The following is a 19,977-nucleotide window of genomic DNA, read 5'->3' as shown; positions in this document are numbered from 1 at the left end:
TCGACTCGAAAACTTTCCTCCAACTCGACTCAAATTTGTTTCGAGTCGAGTCGAGCCAAAACGAGCCAGTTCCTGTGTGTAGTTCTAAATACTCTCTTCAAGTATCCTACATAGACAATAATTATTATGAATGATACTACTACAAAACATTATTATTATTATTATTATTATTATTATTATTATTATTATTATTATTATTATTATTATTATTATTATTATTATTATTATTATTATTATTATTATAACATCATGTAAAAATATGAAGTTTTTTGTATATGAATACTAAAAACTAGTTGACTGCCAATCTCGGTAGTCGTGATGTCTAAGAGGCAAGGACTTCGTTCACAAGGTTCCGGGTTTATATTTCGTAGGAGGGTGGTGGTAGGCATGGGGTCATACGTTTATAGGACCCTCCAAATTAATTGTCCTAAGACATAAAGTACATTTCCAGGGAAAGTGCATTCCTTAGCATCTCTACCAGAAGCTGGTAGACCTCGGATCAGCTTAATTTCCTGCGTAATGATTGAAAACAGTATAGTATTACACAATGAAAATTCTCTTCGATGCTAGCGATTCCGGTTTTGCTTCCCGCTTTGTGCACTCGGTCGAAAATGTGTAAGAAGCTTTTTTAGTCTAATCATCCTGAATTAGGTTTTTCTCATTTACAGCAGCCCAATGCCGGTGTTGTACCTAATATATAGGTCCCAGGCCGCTTCCTTCCTTCCTTCCCCAATCCTTTCTTCCTTCCCTTTCCCCGAAGACTCTGCTCGTCGAGGCATGTCATCCCTCAAACGTTATGGGCTAAATGGCCATAGATGGCGAAAGCGCAGAAATTTAAAATCCATCCACAATGAAAATTATAGCACCTTTTCTGTTCCTAACTGTTCCCTCTCCCTTATCCTAATAGGTTAGATAGCAGAACACACTTTCAATAAAAGAACGTTTTATTGTTTAAAGAGACCTAATGTCATGTGGACTGTTGTTCTGCGCTCCCCTCAATACTTCCACAACACGCACTGATTGAAATTTCATCGAGAAGAATTCAAAAGGCTGATAGGTCTAGATCATGACAAATCTGTTAGACGAGATTTCTTTGCGTAAGACAATTGGAAGTTACCTTCTAATTTCAGAACTATAATTTGTGATGCTTTTGATCTTCACTTCATTTATAACTTCAATGGTATCTCCCTCGAAAAAACTGGGGATGCGAAGAGTCACTTAAGGCAACCACTATTTCGGGGCAAAATTTAGGAAACTGAAATGAAATACACTTCTAGTGTCCTTTTGTGTCATAAAGAATATTTTTTTCCCATATTATTCTAGATATTCTTACATCCTTAGTCCTGAAAAAGATTAGCTCACTCATTCCACAGGATCTATTGAAATATTCAATATTTTAATGTTCGTGGCAAACGCAACGTATTATTACCACAAAAATATTATAGGCATGTCCTTTGGACAAATCACCTAGGTGGACCGCAGTGGCTCAGTGGCAGAGCGTTCACCTCTGGTGCATGGGGTCCTTGGATCGATCCCAGCTCGTGCCAAATGAACTTTGTGGTGGACAAACACTGTGTGCGTGAGTTTTCTCGGTGATCTCACGTTTCCTCCCACTTTCTTCATTCCACGATTTCTTTCATTCCTCATTAACACCGTCTTCTTTAGCCTAGTTGGCATAATCGAGGAACGTAAAACTTAAATATTTAATTTAATTTTCTTTCAAATCAGCTAGGCCGCTACTTAGACAAGCTTATAAGTATTTTTTTCCGCATCTTTCTGTTGACTTTTTGTGGCCCAAGTCTCACTATCTAGAAGTTTGGAGGTTTTACCGCTATAAACAAACGTACAGGACACAAAAAAGAAAGAACATTTTGTTCGATTTGCCGACGGTAGATTCACAAAATACGAAACATATGAGTAAATACATTGTTCCAAACAGCATGTTGTAAATCATAACCAGTCGGTCTCCAGAGAAAATGTTTATTTTTTCCCTCCCAACTGTAAAAGACTCAGGAACACAGATGAAGTATAACCGCTATTTGCAGATGCGGATATAACAGGTTGCAGGGAGTAATCTACACCCCCCAACACCCCCTAACACCCCTCCAAATTTCTTTACACACATCCCTGGATGGAAAAGGAATGCTCCTCCAAATCCAATTGTATCAATCAGTATCACATATCTTATTTATTACATCAAGTTAAAAAAGGTTTAGCATTTAGGAAAGAAGGCAATATTCTTATTTATTTATTTCATTTCAAAATACGAAGCGACCTCATTCTCCTGTACGGCTTCGACAACCACATGACCTCATTGTTTCGGGCAGTGTTTCGATCGAAACAATTGACAAAACAGACCGCTGATATCTACCCTTCTGGGCTCCGCGGTCGTTTCCGATAAAAGAGATTGATGGACATATGCAGATGACTGAAATTGGCAACGTCTTGAGGGGTCACTCACCTACCTCCTCCTCAATAAGAAAAAATGTGACAATATAGTAATAAGCCTATACCAGATTCAGTTGGTAAGTGCTACTCTGCAACAGATCGCAATCAGAGGGGGGGCTAGGGAGGGCCTGGCCCTCCCTAAATTTTTCATGTCCCATCCAGACCGCAATACAAAATGCACAATTTAGATATTTTTAAGAGAATTTTAAATGACTTGGACCCTCCTAACATATTCATGGCCACCCAAAGATGTGTGGCTGGTTTCGATCCTGCTCTGCAAGTGGTGTATCAACGGACGGACGTTAGAAGAGTGTAGTCAAAACGTGTTTAGAAATGAAGAGATCGGTTAAATTAAGAATTATATATATATTTTAGACTGAGTCTAGTGTTATGCAGGAACGCATTTGGCGCTAGCTTAATGTTTTTTAAAGTATATTTTTATTCATTGAGTGGATCAGGGCTCATAGCGAGTCACTTTTTTTAAACTAAAATTTACTTTTTTCCAACTTGGTCACTAAAAGTTACTTTTTTTTATCAAATTGGTCACTAAAAGTTACTCTTTGAGAGGTAAAGTGACTTTTTCGTGTGATTTATGTTTTGCATTGGCAGTTTTCTTAGAAAAATATAAAAACAAATGGAAAAAGGCAGAAACTTGTTACTCATTACTCTTCTGAGCTGCCACATGTGAAACAGGCAGCTTTATTCTCACTTCAGCTTTTATTCTTTCTAAAGCACAGTGGACGGTTGGTGGATGCTTAAGCTCTCAAGGTGTGGTTGAGAACCCTACTGTGTCTATTCTTTCTTCTATCATAATAATCTTTTAGTTTTCTCGCGTAATAGTTAACGCTCCGTTGAACGTTGTGTATGTGTGTCTGTGTGGTTCATCATGTTCATCTTGTGTTATGCTTCTTGTATGTTCTTCTTAAGAATAGGTGATGAGTTTGAATATTTCACGTTTTTCAGAACTCTTAATGCTAACTTAAATATAATGTCTGGGATGAAGAAATTCGGAAATAGGCCAGAAGTGGTTTCACTTGCTCAGAAGCTTTTTACATCTGCTAAGTCTGCTTACCGTAACTACAAAGCATACTTTGAAAACCTAAGAAAGGAGGAAGCTCTAAAAGGAATAGTAAAGAAGAAACAAAACAACAAACAAAGCGAGAGGTGATGGAGAAATTGACAAAGGAAAAAAGGGTCATGATGAGATTTTGGTCACTTTTTCGTGTGCTTTTTGGCCATTTTTGGTCACTTTTCAACTATTTACAAGAGACCAGACCACTATGAGCCCTCGGATTATTAAAATTAGGGTATATTAAAAAAGAAAAAACAGAAAGATAAAAATATTTGTAAATTGTACAACGACTTATCGAGGATAGTCGTTAACCTGGTTCGGCTAAGTAAGATATACAAATTTCGAGTGGTAGTATTTCTTTGCATGTAAAAATTAGCTTCAATAATTATATACTATTAATCTCACCTTTTTAATAGGAATGATAACGTCTATGAACGGCGTTAAAAATGTTTTATTAGTTGATATACTTTATCATATCTTTTCCTTAAAACTGTCAAGCACACAAACTTGCTGACTAGGTATCCATAAACATGTACATAGCAACAACTATCCCATAATAATACTTTACATATCTTAAAACATTCTTCTTTTGTTAATATGATATTAACATTCTACTAAGTATCGTGCACATGTATGAGCACTTTCTGCCCAAGGTACAGGTAATTATTACTCAATCCAAAGTATTTTGTTATATAAAATGTCGCCCGACAATTGGACTGAATATAAAAGTCATGAGTAAGCTTGGCTTTTATCTTCAAGAACCACTGGTCCGTTTACAATAGTGTTCTTACATTGCATATGTCCATCACATTTTGATCGCACCTCGTATATCTCTTCATTACATTTCACATATATATATTTTTAACAAATCTTACACTTCATCAATACTTATCTTTTATTACAATAATTATATTTATTTCATTATTATTCACTATATTATTATTATATTTTCTTATTAAAAATATCGTCGCTCATTTAATTAATCGTTGAAGGGTGCGAATTCAAAAATCGTAAAGGACAAACATGAGTTACAAATAGTCAGGGCGCATTATATAATAAATAAGTTAGATGTTTTAAAATGAATATTGGATTCCTAAGGTATCAAAACATAGAAGAATCTCATTCAAGATAGTCGTTGAATAATTAGTTTTATAGAATGGATCTTATTCTTAACATAATCTTTGACAATTAAGTTTTCAACACAAATCAATCTAATATAAATAATCTTTGCTTTTAATCATTTATGAATCGAATTGTGATTCTTAACATTAACAAGAAAGAAAAAAAATCATTTGAAAATTAGCTTTTCAGTCTACCTAAAACTCTATTTAAGCACTTCAAGTATTTATAAGAATCGTTTTCATTATTGATATTAACACATAAACTTAAAAATAAAAATCCACAAGAATCTATAACTGATATGAATTTAACCTAATTTCATTAACGGTAATCAGGTTACGTTCGTACATGCATACGATTCTAATAAAGTACATTGTACTGCGCAATCATGATTAGGTTCTACAATATGTTGTACATGTATTTCATCGTGATTCTGATTTTGATATGAAATGCCATCTCTTGATCTCCAATTACGTCTATCCACGTAGTTCGTTGTATTCCTGTAATTTCGCTCAGTACTTCGATTGTTTTTAAATCTACTTCTGTTGGGTGATCTGACATCATGATTACCATGATTAGTTAGGTTAGGCTGATTCCCTACATAACTTTGCCTATTTTGCCCGTTTTGATTGCTAGAATATACTCGGCTTAGGTTAGGTTTCGTATTATTCCCACTTCGGATATCTAAATTCCGAACAGGCACAAAATGATCTGAATTATTCTTATTTTTACCCATTCCGGCTTGTTGATTCATAGCATGGTATTGAGTTTCATAGCATTGGACAAGCATTAATAAATGGTTGAAACTCATACACTGTGTGGAAAATAAGATCTGTTGTAACTTAAATGGAAGCAAATTTCGAATCGATGCTATTATTCTCGATTCCGATTGCAATGGATTAACGACCTTTAATTCGTTGTATGTATTTACAACAAACTCTACAACAGATTTATGCAATCGAGGATTGAAGTGTTGATTTCTAATGGTGGCATCTCTATTTGCAAGCAAAAAGTCATTTTCATAATTCGCGATCAATGACGCTTTGAATTCCTCGTATGTATTGATGTGATCACGTACTGCTTTAAACCATAATGAACAAGGTGGGAGTAATACATGAGGAATTAATTTCATATATTGTGATCTATCTATACACATTATATTGCATTCGTCCTGGAATTTCTCTAAGAAAGAAGTAGCATTCTCGTTACACTTACCACTGAATTTGCTCATAGCTCGAATTTCACTCATCTTAACACTTAATTTTACCTTCCTTTTATCATTCCGTGTACTTGTTGAGTGATAGTTCCTATCCATTACGTGATGTGTTGTTACACCATCTATGTTTCGCCCATCTGTACTCTTCGGATGTATTTCGTCCAATATAATATCCTCATCAGACCCCGGCGAAGGTGAGTTCATCACTGGTGAGTGGGGAAACTCCAAGCGATCACTACCCAAGTTGTTACGGTATGTGTTGTCCTTAACCTGTAGCGTTCTAATCTCTTCCTGTATAGTAGCTAACAATTGCGTATTTACACGTATGTTGTTAGAATTGTTGATGATCTGGATCTTTTGCTGTTGAACGGAAGATTCTATCACTTCTAAATCCTTTTTTACAGCACTGATTTCTTGGTTTTGGTGATTGTGCTTCTCCTGACAATCATCGGATATTCTTTTTAACTTTTCCTCGAACTGTGAGGATATGTCATTCACCACCTGGACAATTGTCTGTCTCGTTTCATCTGACTTCTGTTCTATCCGTCTACTTAATTCTTCATATTGCTTGTTAGATTCGTCAAACTTCTGTTCCATTCGTCTACTTAATTCTTCACATTGCTTGTTAGATTCATCAGACTTCTGTTCTATGGTCTGCTTTATCTCGGTAGACATCTGAATCAATTTGTCGCTGTAAAGCTAACAAGATTCGGTCTTCCGATGTCAATCCTGGTGTTACACTAGTTTCACCGTTGTCACTATTATTTGATTCATGCTCCGTTGTTTCGTTGACCATTTTTCTTACAATTATTTTACCACTTCTCAATACGGTTAAATTTGTATTCATTAACTAAAAAAGTAAATTCACTCCTACTATGCTTCGGGATGAGAATTTACAGTATATCCCGGGTGAGGTAAACCAAAATTTTTAACAAACGACTTATCAAGATAGTCGTTAACCTGGTTCGGCTAAGTAAGATATACAAATTTCGAGTGGTAGTATTTCTTTGCATGTAAAAATTAGCTTCAATAATTATATACTATTAATCTCACCTTTTTAATAGGAATGATAACGTCTATGAACGGCGTTAAAAATGTTTTATTAGTTGATATACTTTATAATATCTTTTCCTTAAAACTGTCAAGCACACAAACTTGCTGACTAGCTATCCATAAACATGTACATAGCAACAACTATCCCATAATAATACTTTACATATCTTAAAAACATTCTACTTTTGTTAATATGATATTAACATTCTACTAAGTATCGTGCACATGTATGAGCACTTTCTGCCCAAGGTACAGGTAATTATTACTCAATCAAAAGTATTTTGTTATAATTGAAAACCTGTATTTCTGGAAAACAACTAAATCAATGAATAATTTTCTTATGAAATATATTCTGGTTTTCGTGTCTGGTCGTGGTCACTTCTGGTTTTTGTGTCTTAAATGGTATGGTAGCTGAACTTAAAAGTATAAAATTATTTTTTAAAACACCTCGTATTTTCGGTCTTTTGTAGTACCGTCCCTAGATTCTAGGTGGGTATAAATTATAGAGGGAACGATATAGATCATTACTGCATAACTTCGATCTGGATTTCTATAAGGTCACTTCCGGTTTTTGTGTCTTAAATGGTATGGTAGCTGGACTTAAGACTACAAAATTATTTTTTAAAACACCTCGTATTCTCGGTCTTTTGTAGTACCGTCCCTAGATTCTAAGTGGGTGTCAATTATAGAGGGATCGATATAGATCATTACTGCATAACTTGGATTTCGATTTCTACAAGGTCACTTCCGGTTTTTGTGTCTTAAATGGTATGGTAGCTGAACTTAAAAGTATAAAATTATTTTTTAAAACACCTCGTATTTTCGGTCTTTTGTAGTACCGTCCCTAGATTCTAGGTGGGTATAAATTATAGAGGGATCGATATAGATCATTACTGCATAACTTCGATCTGGATTTCTATAAGGTCACTTCCGGTTTTTGTGTCTTAAATGGTATGGTAGCTGGACTTAAGACTACAAAATTATTTTTTTTTACACCTCGTATTCTCGGTCTTTTGTAGTACCGTCCCTAGATTCTAAGTGGGTGTCAATTATAGAGGGATCGATGTAGATCATTACTGCATAAATTGGATTTCGATTTTTACAAGGTCACTTCCGGTTTTTGTGTCTTAAATGGTATGGTAGCTGAACTTAAAAGTATAAAATTATTTTTGAAAACACCTCGTATTTTCGGTCTTTTGTAGTACCGTCCCTAGATTCTAGGTAGGTATAAATTATAGAGGGATCGATATAGATCATTACTGCATAACTTCGATCTGGATTTCTATAAGGTCACTTCCGGTTTTTGTGTCTTAAATGGTATGGTAGCTGAACTTAAAAATATAAAATTATTTTTTAAAACACCTCGTATTCTCGGTCTTTTGTAGTACCGTCCCTAGATTCTAAGTGGGTGTCAATTATAGAGGGATCGATGTAGATCATTACTGCATAACTTGGATTTCGATTTTTACAAGGTCACTTCCGGTTTTTGTGTCTTAAATGGTATGGTAGCTGAACTTAAAAGTATAAAATTATTTTTGAAAACACCTCGTATTTTCGGTCTTTTGTAGACCGTCCCTAGATTCTAGGTAGGTATAAATTATAGAGGGATCGATATAGATCATTACTGCATAACTTCGATCTGGATTTCTATAAGGTCACTTCCGGTTTTTGTGTCTTAAATGGTATGGTAGTTGGACTTAAGACTACAAAATTATTTTTTAAAACACCTCGTATTCTCGGTCTTTTGTAGTACCGTCCCTAGATTCTAAGTGGGTGTCAATTATAGAGGGATCGATGTAGATCATTACTGCATAAATTGGATTTCGATTTTTACAAGGTCACTTCCGGTTTTTGTGTCTTAAATGGTATGGTAGCTGAACTTAAAAGTATAAAATTATTTTTTAAAACACCTCGTATTTTCGGTCTTTTGTAGTACCGTCCCTAGATTCTAGGTAGGTATAAATTATAGAGGGATCGATATAGATCATTACTGCATAACTTCGATCTGGATTTCTATAAGGTCACTTCCGGTTTTTGTGTCTTAAATGGTATGGTAGCTGGACTTAAGACTACAAAATTATTTTTTAAAACACCTCGTATTCTCGGTCTTTTGTAGTACCGTCCCTAGATTCTAAGTGGGTGTCAATTATAGAGGGATCGATATAGATCATTACTGCATAAATTGGATTTCGATTTTTACAAGGTCACTTCCGGTTTTTGTGTCTTAAATGGTATGGTAGCTGAACTTAAAAGTATAAAATTATTTTTTAAAACACCTCGTATTTTCGGTCTTTTGTAGTACCGTCCCTAGATTCTAGGTGGGTATAAATTATAGAGGGATCGATATAGATCATTACTGCATAACTTCGATCTGGATTTCTATAAGGTCACTTCCGGTTTTTGTGTCTTAAATGGTATGGTAGCTGGACTTAAGACTACAAAATTATTTTTTAAAACACCTCGTATTCTCGGTCTTTTGTAGTACCGTCCCTAGATTCTAAGTGGGTGTCAATTATAGAGGGATCGATATAGATCATTACTGCATAACTTGGATTTCGATTTCTACAAGGTCACTTCCGGTTTTTGTGTCTTAAATGGTATGGTAGCTGAACTTAAAAGTATAAAATTATTTTTTAAAACACCTCGTATTTTCGGTCTTTTGTAGTACCGTCCCTAGATTCTAGGTGGGTATAAATTATAGAGGGATCGATATAGATCATTACTGCATAACTTCGATCTGGATTTCTATAAGGTCACTTCCGGTTTTTGTGTCTTAAATGGTATGGTAGCTGGACTTAAGACTACAAAATTATTTTTTAAAACACCTCGTATTCTCGGTCTTTTGTAGTACCGTCCCTAGATTCTAAGTGGGTGTCAATTATAGAGGGATCGATGTAGATCATTACTGCATAAATTGGATTTCGATTTTTACAAGGTCACTTCCGGTTTTTGTGTCTTAAATGGTATGGTAGCTGAACTTAAAAGTATAAAATTATTTTTGAAAACACCTCGTATTTTCGGTCTTTTGTAGTACCGTCCCTAGATTCTAGGTAGGTATAAATTATAGAGGGATCAATATAGATCATTACTGCATAACTTCGATCTGGATTTCTATAAGGTCACTTCCGGTTTTTGTGTCTTAAATGGTATGGTAGCTGGACTTAAGACTACAAAATTATTTTTTAAAACACCTCGTATTCTCGGTCTTTTGTAGTACCGTCCCTAGATTCTAAGTGGGTGTCAATTATAGAGGGATCGATGTAGATCATTACTGCATAACTTGGATTTCGATATTTACAAGGTCACTTCTGGTTTTTGTGTCTTAAATGGTATGGTAGCTGAACTTAAAAATATAAAATTATTTTTGAAAACACCTCGTATTTTCGGTCTTTTGTAGTACCGTCCCTAGATTCTAGGTAGGTATAAATTATAGAGGGATCGATATAGATCATTACTGCATAACTTCGATCTGGATTTCTATAAGGTCACTTCCGGTTTTTGTGTCTTAAATGGTATGGTAGCTGAACTTAAAAGTATAAAATTATTTTTTAAAACACCTCGTCTTCTCGGTCTTTTGTAGTACCGTCCCTAGATTCTAAGTGGGTGTCAATTATAGAGGGATCGATGTAGATCATTACTGCATAACTTGGATTTCGATTTTTACAAGGTCTCTTCCGGTTTTTGTGTCTTAAATGGTATGGTAGCTGAACTTAAAAATATAAAATTATTTTTTAAAACACCTCGTATTTTCGGTCTTTTGTAGTACCGTCCCTAGATTCTAGGTAGGAATAAATTATAGAGGGATCGATATAGATCATTACTGCATAACTTCAATCTGGATTTCTATAAGGTCACTTCCGGTTTTTGTGTCTTAAATGGTATGGTAGCTGGACTTAAGACTACAAAATTATTTTTTAAAACCCCTCGTATTCTCGGTCTTTTGTAGTACCGTCCCTAGATTCTAAGTGGGTGTCAATTATAGAGGGATCAATGCAGATCATTACTGCATAACTTGGATTTCGATTTTTACAAGGTCACTTCCGGTTTTTGTGTCTTAAATGGTATGGTAGCTGAACTTAAAAGTATAAAATTATTTTTGAAAACACCTCGTATTTTCGGTCTTTTGTAGTACCGTCCCTAGATTCTAGGTGGGTATGAATTATAAAGGGATCGATATAGATCATTACTGCATAACTTCGATCTGGATTTCTATAAGGTCACTTCCGGTTTTTGTGTCTTAAATGGTATGGTAGCTGGACTTAAGACTACAAAATTATTTTTTAAACACCTCGTATTCTCGGTCTTTTGTAGTACCGTCCCTAGATTCTAAGTGGGTGTCAATTATAGAGGGATCAATGTAGATCATTACTGCATAACTTGGATTTCGATTTTTACAAGGTCACTTCCGGTTTTTGTGTCTTAAATGGTATGGTAGCTGAACTTAAAAGTATAAAATTATTTTTGAAAACACCTCGTATTTTCGGTCTTTTGTAGTACCGTCCCTAGATTCTAGGTAGGTATAAATTATAGAGGGATCGATATAGATCATTACTGCATAACTTCGATCTGGATTTCTATAAGGTCACTTCCGGTTTTTGTGTCTTAAATGGTATGGTAGCTGGACTTAAGACTACAAAATTATTTTTTAAAACACCTCGTATTTTCGGTCTTTTGTAGTACCGTCCCTAGATTCTAAGTGGGTGTCAATTATAGAGGGATCGATGTAGATCATTACTGCATAACTTGGATTTCGATTTTTACAAGGTCACTTCCGGTTTTTGTGTCTTAAATGATATGGTAGCTGGACTTAAGACTACAAAATTATTTTTGAAAACACCTCGTATTTTCGGTCTTTTGTAGTACCGTCCCTAGATTCTAAGCGGTTTTCAATTATATAAGAATCTAGGTAGATTCTTACTGTATTATTTAGATTTCGATTTGTATAAGGTCACTTCCGTTTCTTGGGTTTTAAATGGAGAAATCAGCTGAACCTTGGACCATATAATTACTTTGAAGAACACCTCGTATTTTTGGTCCTTCATGATGGCGTCCCCACATTCTAAGTGGGTTAATATTATAGTGTTATTTATGTAAATGAATAATGGATAATTATTGCTACAATTCATAAGCTGTCATTTCTGGTTTCGCTCTTGTTTTCAAAATTACTTTTTCATTGTGCTGTTTATTCTTCACCTTATATTTTGTCCATTGTTGTACATATCGCCGCTTAGTTGATACATTTATAATATTGAAGTAGCCTATCACATTTTTGTTTTTAATTGGTTTGTGCATATCGAATAATTAGTAGAACACTGTATGGTATTAAATTTCGTATGTTGCTGGCAACCCTGTTAACATTTTGTATTTAACGTAGCAGATGTCTGCTAGGGTAACCGGGGTGGAGAATTGCAGGTGGTAATTGCACTTTTGGAGTCGTGTATACAATACTTGTAAGTAAATGCTTGCAGTGGACGAAATAAAGCAATGCAACTTCACGTAGCAATTTTATGGAACTATATTTCGGTGTTTAACTACAGAGCAAGCAGAGAAACGATTTCTATTCTGCCAGGACGAGAAAGTGTTTCATGATGAATTGTAAATGGGGACATACAATAAAGTATCACTTGAAAAAAATCACTTACGAAAACACATCGCCTGCAGGCAGAGCAACCACATGCGCCCACCTGTTACACACAGTACACCGAATCCATACTTCACCAGGTTTTGAAATATTGTAATTTACGCCACTAAACATGCATTTAGTATTTCTGTTTCAACTTTAATTGGAATTGATAGAACTGTGTCATCTGAAGATACTGACATATCTGAGTCGTCGGAATCAGATGATTGCTCTGTCTGGGTGAATGTAGTGCGGACATTTAGTTTTTGATTTCTTGTTTCTTTCCCCATTTCTTTCGAACTCCCTTAGGCGCTAGTCCTAACTTAGCCATCGGCATATCCACATACACCAGCGTGGCAACCTGTGAAATAAAAGTAGAGGTTATATTATGGGACACCTACTACCTATGTGTCCCATAATACCACCTCACGCGTATAACATTTTAACACACTACCACTAACCTATCTATTAAATTATCAGATTCACATTACTACTACATTTAACTCACTACTATGTAGTACAGAAACACACATGAATTCTTTATCACAACTTACGTATTAATCAGGATATTTGTGTTGCAGTCCTCCTCTACAAAAGTTTTCACTCGTACACAGATGCCGACTTGCCAGAACAACACTTCTTAACCAACTGGCGCCTTATGCCTTATAGGACCGTCTAGTAGTCTTTTACATAGTATGACAGCACCACCAATAGAATGCAGTAATACTTCCAGACATACGCATGTGTCCCATTTTCCAACCCTGTCCCATACTACCACCTTTTCCTCTATATAATAATGATCAAAAATGGCCGATATAGTATCTGGTCCGTAGTTTTTAGGGTCGCTGAGATGAAGAGTGACACTTCCGATCCCGTTTAAAACAAAATTCAACCCCGCAACCTAGAAGAGAGGGAGATAGTAAAATGATCGAAAATGACCAATACTAGTGTCGTATTTGTGGTTTTCGGGGTCACCGAGATGTTCAATGATCTTTCCGATGCCGTTTAAATCGATGCCATTAAAAACAAAAACAGCATATTTCACGGCTACTAAACACATGAGAAACGTGGTTGTGCATTTAAACTTTCATTTCAACCCAGCAAAGCGGGTAATATATGCTAGTAATAAATAAATAAAGTCTATTGTTCGTTCTTGCTGTTTGCATGGTAGCATTTGTGTGGTGACAAAATATTAACAACCTATCAAATGTGATTTCCAGATCGTCCATAATGTCTGTTTTTTTTCTATTCCCACACCATTGACCTCGTAGTAGTAACATAATGTTGTGTTTTTGTTATATACGTCATAAATTTTGCTTTCTTCGTGTTAATTTGCAGTAAATTATTTTCATATATATACATATATATATATATATATATATATATATATATATATATATATATATATATATATATATATATATATATATATATCATATTCAAATCTTTCCGTAGCAATGGGGCGCGGTGCCTCAGTGGTAGAGCGTTCACCTCCGGTCCCTGGTTCGATACCAGCTCACGCTGTGTGGACTTTGTGGTGGGCAAACATCGTGCTCGTGGGTTTCTTCGGGGTTCTCCCGTTTCCTCAAACTTTATTCATTCCACCATCTTACTCCTCTCTCATCATCACCGTCTCCTTTAGCCTAACCGAACGTAAAACTTAAAGATCTCATTTCATTTTTCTTTCAGTAGCAAATAGTTGTCATATTCGTAATTAACTACTCTTTACTCGTTACCATTATTAACTATAGTATTAGTATTATATATATATATATATATATATATATATATATATATATATATATTTAAGATATGCTACTTTTTTGAGACCTGAACCATTACTGTACGTGAAGTTAAAATCAAAGATTATGTCACAGACGGCAAATGATGGCTTAACACCCAAAACAAACTCTTGGTCCCCCAAATGGGGTTAGTCTGTGTTTAATATTTACAGCAAATTAATAATGTTTATGGTAGATTGTTAAAGAAACACTTTTTAGAAAATAAACTACGTGAACATGTTAAAATAATTAAAAGAAACTAATTAATCATCCACTTTGAACACCCATTTACTTAACTGAACGAACCCAGACTTAAGGGAAAAGTTTTTCGCCCAAATCTCGTAAGCAGTGGAAAATTTTAATACTATAGAAATTGACCTTCCTCCCCTCTTAGAAATGTAATTTTCAAGACGCTGCAACATACATTTTATTACATTCAGTTAAAAGTTGAAATACCAAGGTTCACGCATCCAGCTTAAGCAAATTCTTCTTTACTTTAAAAATATTTTCTGAATAAGAAATAGGAAAATCGAACATTAAAGATAGTTCATCCTTTGTTCTTTCCCTTTTATGTGTTGAATTTTCAGTTTTTTCTTTTAGATTTTATTTTTATTTATTTATTTTTTTATTTTTTTATTTATTTATTTATTTTTTGTTTTACAGTGGGAAGTTTATATGCCAAGTTCCATTTTGTTAGCGTCAGAGATTTACGAGATAGACTACTCTTTTAAAAAAACTTACTCCACCCTTTTTACGATATTTCGAAAAATTCTTTTTTATATCCTGCTTTCGTAAGTCAACGATTTTTTAAAATTAAAATTTAACGACTCTACTTTTAGTAGTATGCTCAGAAAATCACTTATCTTAACTCATTTATATGAGTACAGAAGATAAACACAGTCAAACACATGGGCTTTCATTAACAGTTTCCGATTTTTTTTTTTTTTTTTTTTTTTGACAACTTATTCATATATTTCCCACAAGCCGTAGTTTTAAATTCACGCACTGTCAAGACCCAGGTTTCAAAAAGTCATCAAACTGAAAATGTAATAATAATAATAATAATAATAATATATGAATTTATGTACATGTGTAATATGTATACAGTGCTTTCCACGAATAACACTAAGACCCGTCTCCTGAAGAAACCAAGGCAGATAGAAACATGAAACTTTTGTAACCTTCAAGGGACATAAAAGACAACATTATGCTGATATGGAAAACCCCTCATGAGGTTCTCTCGGGGTTACGGTGGGTAACTACAAAATTTTAAATAGCAACCCCACAGCGTGGTATCTCGTTTGAAAGGTAGTCACATGTAGAGACCAATTTTGGAAACTGCATGTCCCTAGCTTGTCCCTATCCAACATGGCGGCTATCCGTAAAGTACGGTCGAAGTACGTTCCACGTATAACACTAAGGCCTATCTTCTGAAGAAACCAAAGCAGATAGAAACATGGAATTTTTCATATCCTTTAAGGAACATAAAAGACAACAGTTTGCAGATATGGAGATCTCCCCATGAGGTGCGCTCTTGGAGGTTACGGGGGGTAACTTTGAAATTTTAAATAGCAACCCCTTTCGTGTGGTACCTCGTTTGAAAGCAAATGACATGTAGAGACCAGTTCTGGAAACTGCTTGTCACTATCGTGTCTCTATCCATCACGGCGGCCATCCGTAAGTATGGTTGAAGTACTCGTAACACCCTTAGGCTCCCCCTCATGGGGGATTTTACTTATCAGCATAATGTTGTCTTTTGTATCCCTTCAAGTTTACAAAAGGTTGCATGATTCTATCTGCCTTGGTTTCTTCAGGAGACAGGCCTTAGTGTTATGCATGGAACGTACTTTGACCGTACTTACGGATGGCCGCCATGTTGGATAGAGACACGCTAGTGATATGTGGTTTCCAAAACTGGTTTCTACATGTGATTTCCTTTCAGACGAGGTACCACGCGGTGGGGGTTGCTATTTAAAATTTTGTATTTATCCCCCGTAACCCCATTGAGAGAATTGGGCGCGGTGGTAATGATGGGCAGTGGGAATATTCCCGGTGGGAAGGAATTTAAAAATGGGAATATTCACGGGTTTTTCCCCATGCCTATAAATTCCCGGGAAGAAATTTATTTCAATTTCTATACTTTATCTTCCAAATTATAAGAACCATATGACTAATTACTTTATTTTAATATATTATGATTTACTTCTAGGTTTTATTAGAGTTTGGAGGTTAAAAATTTAAAATTATTTGACGGTACTTTATATAACTAATAATATGATTTTTTTAGTTCCATTTCTATTTGCACTAAAAGGTAAAGTAATTGTTTTGTATTGGGGATTCAAAACATGCAAAAAGTAGGATGATTTACGGAAGAAATGAGTTGATAGTGATGTTCAAGTAGTCAAGAAAGTATCGAACACATTTTTTTTAGGGCAGTAGAGGATTTATACAAAACAGAAAGGTAAGTGGAAGTGATTTATGTGAGAAAAGAAAATGATTTGTTGGTAATGAAGATAGAAAACAACCTGCCATGCGGGTCTCTAACTCGCCTTCATTCGCTAACGCTCGCTCTGCAATGCTGTCTGCATTTTATGTTGGTAACGTATTTAACGTGTGAAACCATAAAACAACCGCATCGGAATAGAATATCGCAAAAAAATAGGTGCAAAAGCTGGCCCCCAATGCTAAAGAACAGCCAAAATTAGCAAAGTACTAATTTACAAATGATGAAAAGGAATCATTTTGTAAAGTAATTTAGAATTATGTAGAAATAGAGATGAAGTACTATCAACAAACCCTGAACCACCATTAGTAATAGACGTCGGTCTGTCTCCTCTCTCTGACTCGAATTTCTGAATAGGTACTCGGACTTCCTTTACATTGAATTAACGTATGGAATTTCGAGAAATAGATAGAATGAAAGATCGTGTATGGCAATGTTACGTGCTAAAATATAAAGATAAGTAAGTATCTTGAAAATTTTGTGAACATAAATCTGTATGCTCAAAAGTTGATAAATTGGTGAGACATGTATATTCTAGTATTTACCCAATCTAATTGGTTTATAACATTTATAAATTTAATGTGTTAATAATATCAGTAATAGAGTCAAGTTGAGCAAATCCATTTACATATAAATTTAAACTGTTTAGTGGTTTAAAAATATTAGGTCTTACTATAGAATTTTTTCACACATATTTACAATAATTGATAGAACATATTGTAAATAAATATACATTTATGCATGCTCTCTAAATATAATAAAGTGTTAATAAAGTAACATAGTACCGTTCAGAATATATATATTTTAAAGAATCCTCTGTGGACAACAGTAATAATATGCTGTGATATAAAAATTGATTCAACTTTGAAATCATAATATAGTAATAGAATACAATTTTCTTTCTTATTGTACATAAATTCCCGGATAAATTCCCAATTTCCCCCAAATTTATTTATACACACCCCTGGATGGAAAAGTAGAACTCCCCGAAATCCAACTGTATCAATCAGTATCATATAGGTTATTTATTACATCAAGTTAAAAAATGTTTAGCGTATAGGAAAGAAGGCAGTATTTTTATTTATTTATTTCACTTCAAAATACGAAGCAACCTCGTTCTCATGTACGGCTTCGAGAACCACATGACCTCATTGTTTCGGGTGGTGTTTCGATCTAAACAATTGACAAACAAACCGCTCATACCTACCCTTCTGGGCTCCGCGGTCGTTTCTGAGAAAAGAGATTGACGGACAGATGCACAGATGGACAAATGACTGAAATTGGCAACGTCTTGAGCGGTCATTCACCTACCTCCTCCTCAATAAGGAAAAATGTGACAATTTATTAATAAGCCTATACTAGATTCAGTTGGTAAGTGCTACTCTGCAACAGACCCGCAACCAGAGGAGGGCTAGGGGGCCTGGCCTCCCTAAACTTTTCATGGCCCCTCCAGACCTCAATACAAAATGCACAATTTAGACATTTGTAAGAGAATTTTTAATTACTTGGCCCCTCCTAACATATTCATCCCCCCCCCCCAAAGCTCTGTGGCTGGTTTTGGGCCTGCTCTGCAAGTGATGTATCAATGGACGGAAGTTAGAAGGGTGTAGTCAAATTGAAATGAAGAGACCGATCGAAGTAGAGTCTAGTGTTATAGAGGAACGCATTTATCGCTAGCTTAATTTTTTGTAAATTATACTTTTATTCACGTAAATTCATTGAGCAGAACAGACCTCATAGCGAGTTACTTTTTTTACTAAAATTTACTTCTTTTTTTAAAATTAGTCACTAAAAGTTACATTTAAAAAAAGTCACTAAAAGTTACATTTAAAAAAAGTCACTAAAAGTTACATTTTTGGGAGGTAAAGCTACTTTTTCCTGTGATTTATGTTGTGCATTGGCAGTTTTCTAAGAAAAATATAAAAATAAATGGAAAAAGGCAGAAACTTGTTACTCATTACTCTTCTGGAAGCTTCAGTACTTGCTGCTACGTGTGAAACAGTCAGCTTTATTCTCACTTCAGCTTTGATTCTTTCTAAAGCACAGTGGGTGGTTGGTGGATGCTTAAGGTCTCAAGGTGGGGTTGAGAACTCTTCTGTGTCTATTCTTTTTTCTATCATAATAATCTTTTAGTTTTCTCTCATAATAGTTAACGCTCCGCTCAACGTTGTGTGTGTGTGTTTGTGTGATTCATCATGTTCGTCTTGTGTTATGCTTCTTGTATGTTCTTCTTAAGAGTAGGTGATGAATTTGAATATTTCACGTTTTTGAGAACTCTCAATGCTAAGTTAAATATAATGTCTGGGATGAAGAAATTCGGAAATAGGCCAGAACTGGTTCCACTTACTCAGAAGCTTTTTACATCTGCTAAGTTTGCTTACCGTAACTACAAAGCATACTTAGAAAACCTAAGAAAGGAGGAAGCTCAAAAAGAAGAAACAAAACAACAAAGAGGGAAGTGATGGAGAAATTGACAAAGGAAAAAAGGGGCACGATGAGATTTTGGTCACTTTTTCGTGTGTTTTTGGTCACTCTTCAACTATTTACAAGAGACCAGACCACTATGAGCCCTGGGATTACTAAATTAGGTTATATTAAAAAAATACAAAACAGAAAGATACAAAATATTTGTAAATTGAAAAACTGGATTTCTGGAAAACAATTAAATCAACGAATAATTTTCTTTCAGAGCCAATCAGAGATGGAGTGGGTCAAGTGGGTCAAGTTCTCTGAGTGGGTCAGTGGGTCGTGGGTCAACAGCATGTGACCCACTGTGACCCACCACCCTCCATGACCCACTGCGACCAACCACTCACCGTGACCCACTGCGACCCACCACAAACCATGACCCACCTACTTAGTATGATCTACCGACCCTCTCTGCTCACTGCATTGTAGACAGTATCTTCTGAAGACTGGTAAATTTGTCTTCGTTTTACTTTCAAGACCTTCATTTCCCTTCCTTTTCCACTTGTTTCTGTCTACTTACCTGAGGTGAGTATATCTAACCAAGTGAAAAAAGAACTTCAGGACTTTTGGATATAGATATTTTTAATTGTAATAATAGCAATAGGACTTCTACTACTATTTGGCTTTCGAGATCTGTGAGTTTTTAGAGGAGCTAACTACGGGAAAAATACATTTTTGAATCACTGTAATATATAA

Source organism: Thermobia domestica, chromosome 17 (assembly GCF_964235325.1).
Source record: "Thermobia domestica chromosome 17, izTheDome1.hap1.1, whole genome shotgun sequence".
Lineage (NCBI taxonomy): Eukaryota > Metazoa > Arthropoda > Insecta > Zygentoma > Lepismatidae > Thermobia > Thermobia domestica.
Note: the sequence above shows the minus strand (reverse complement) of the source record.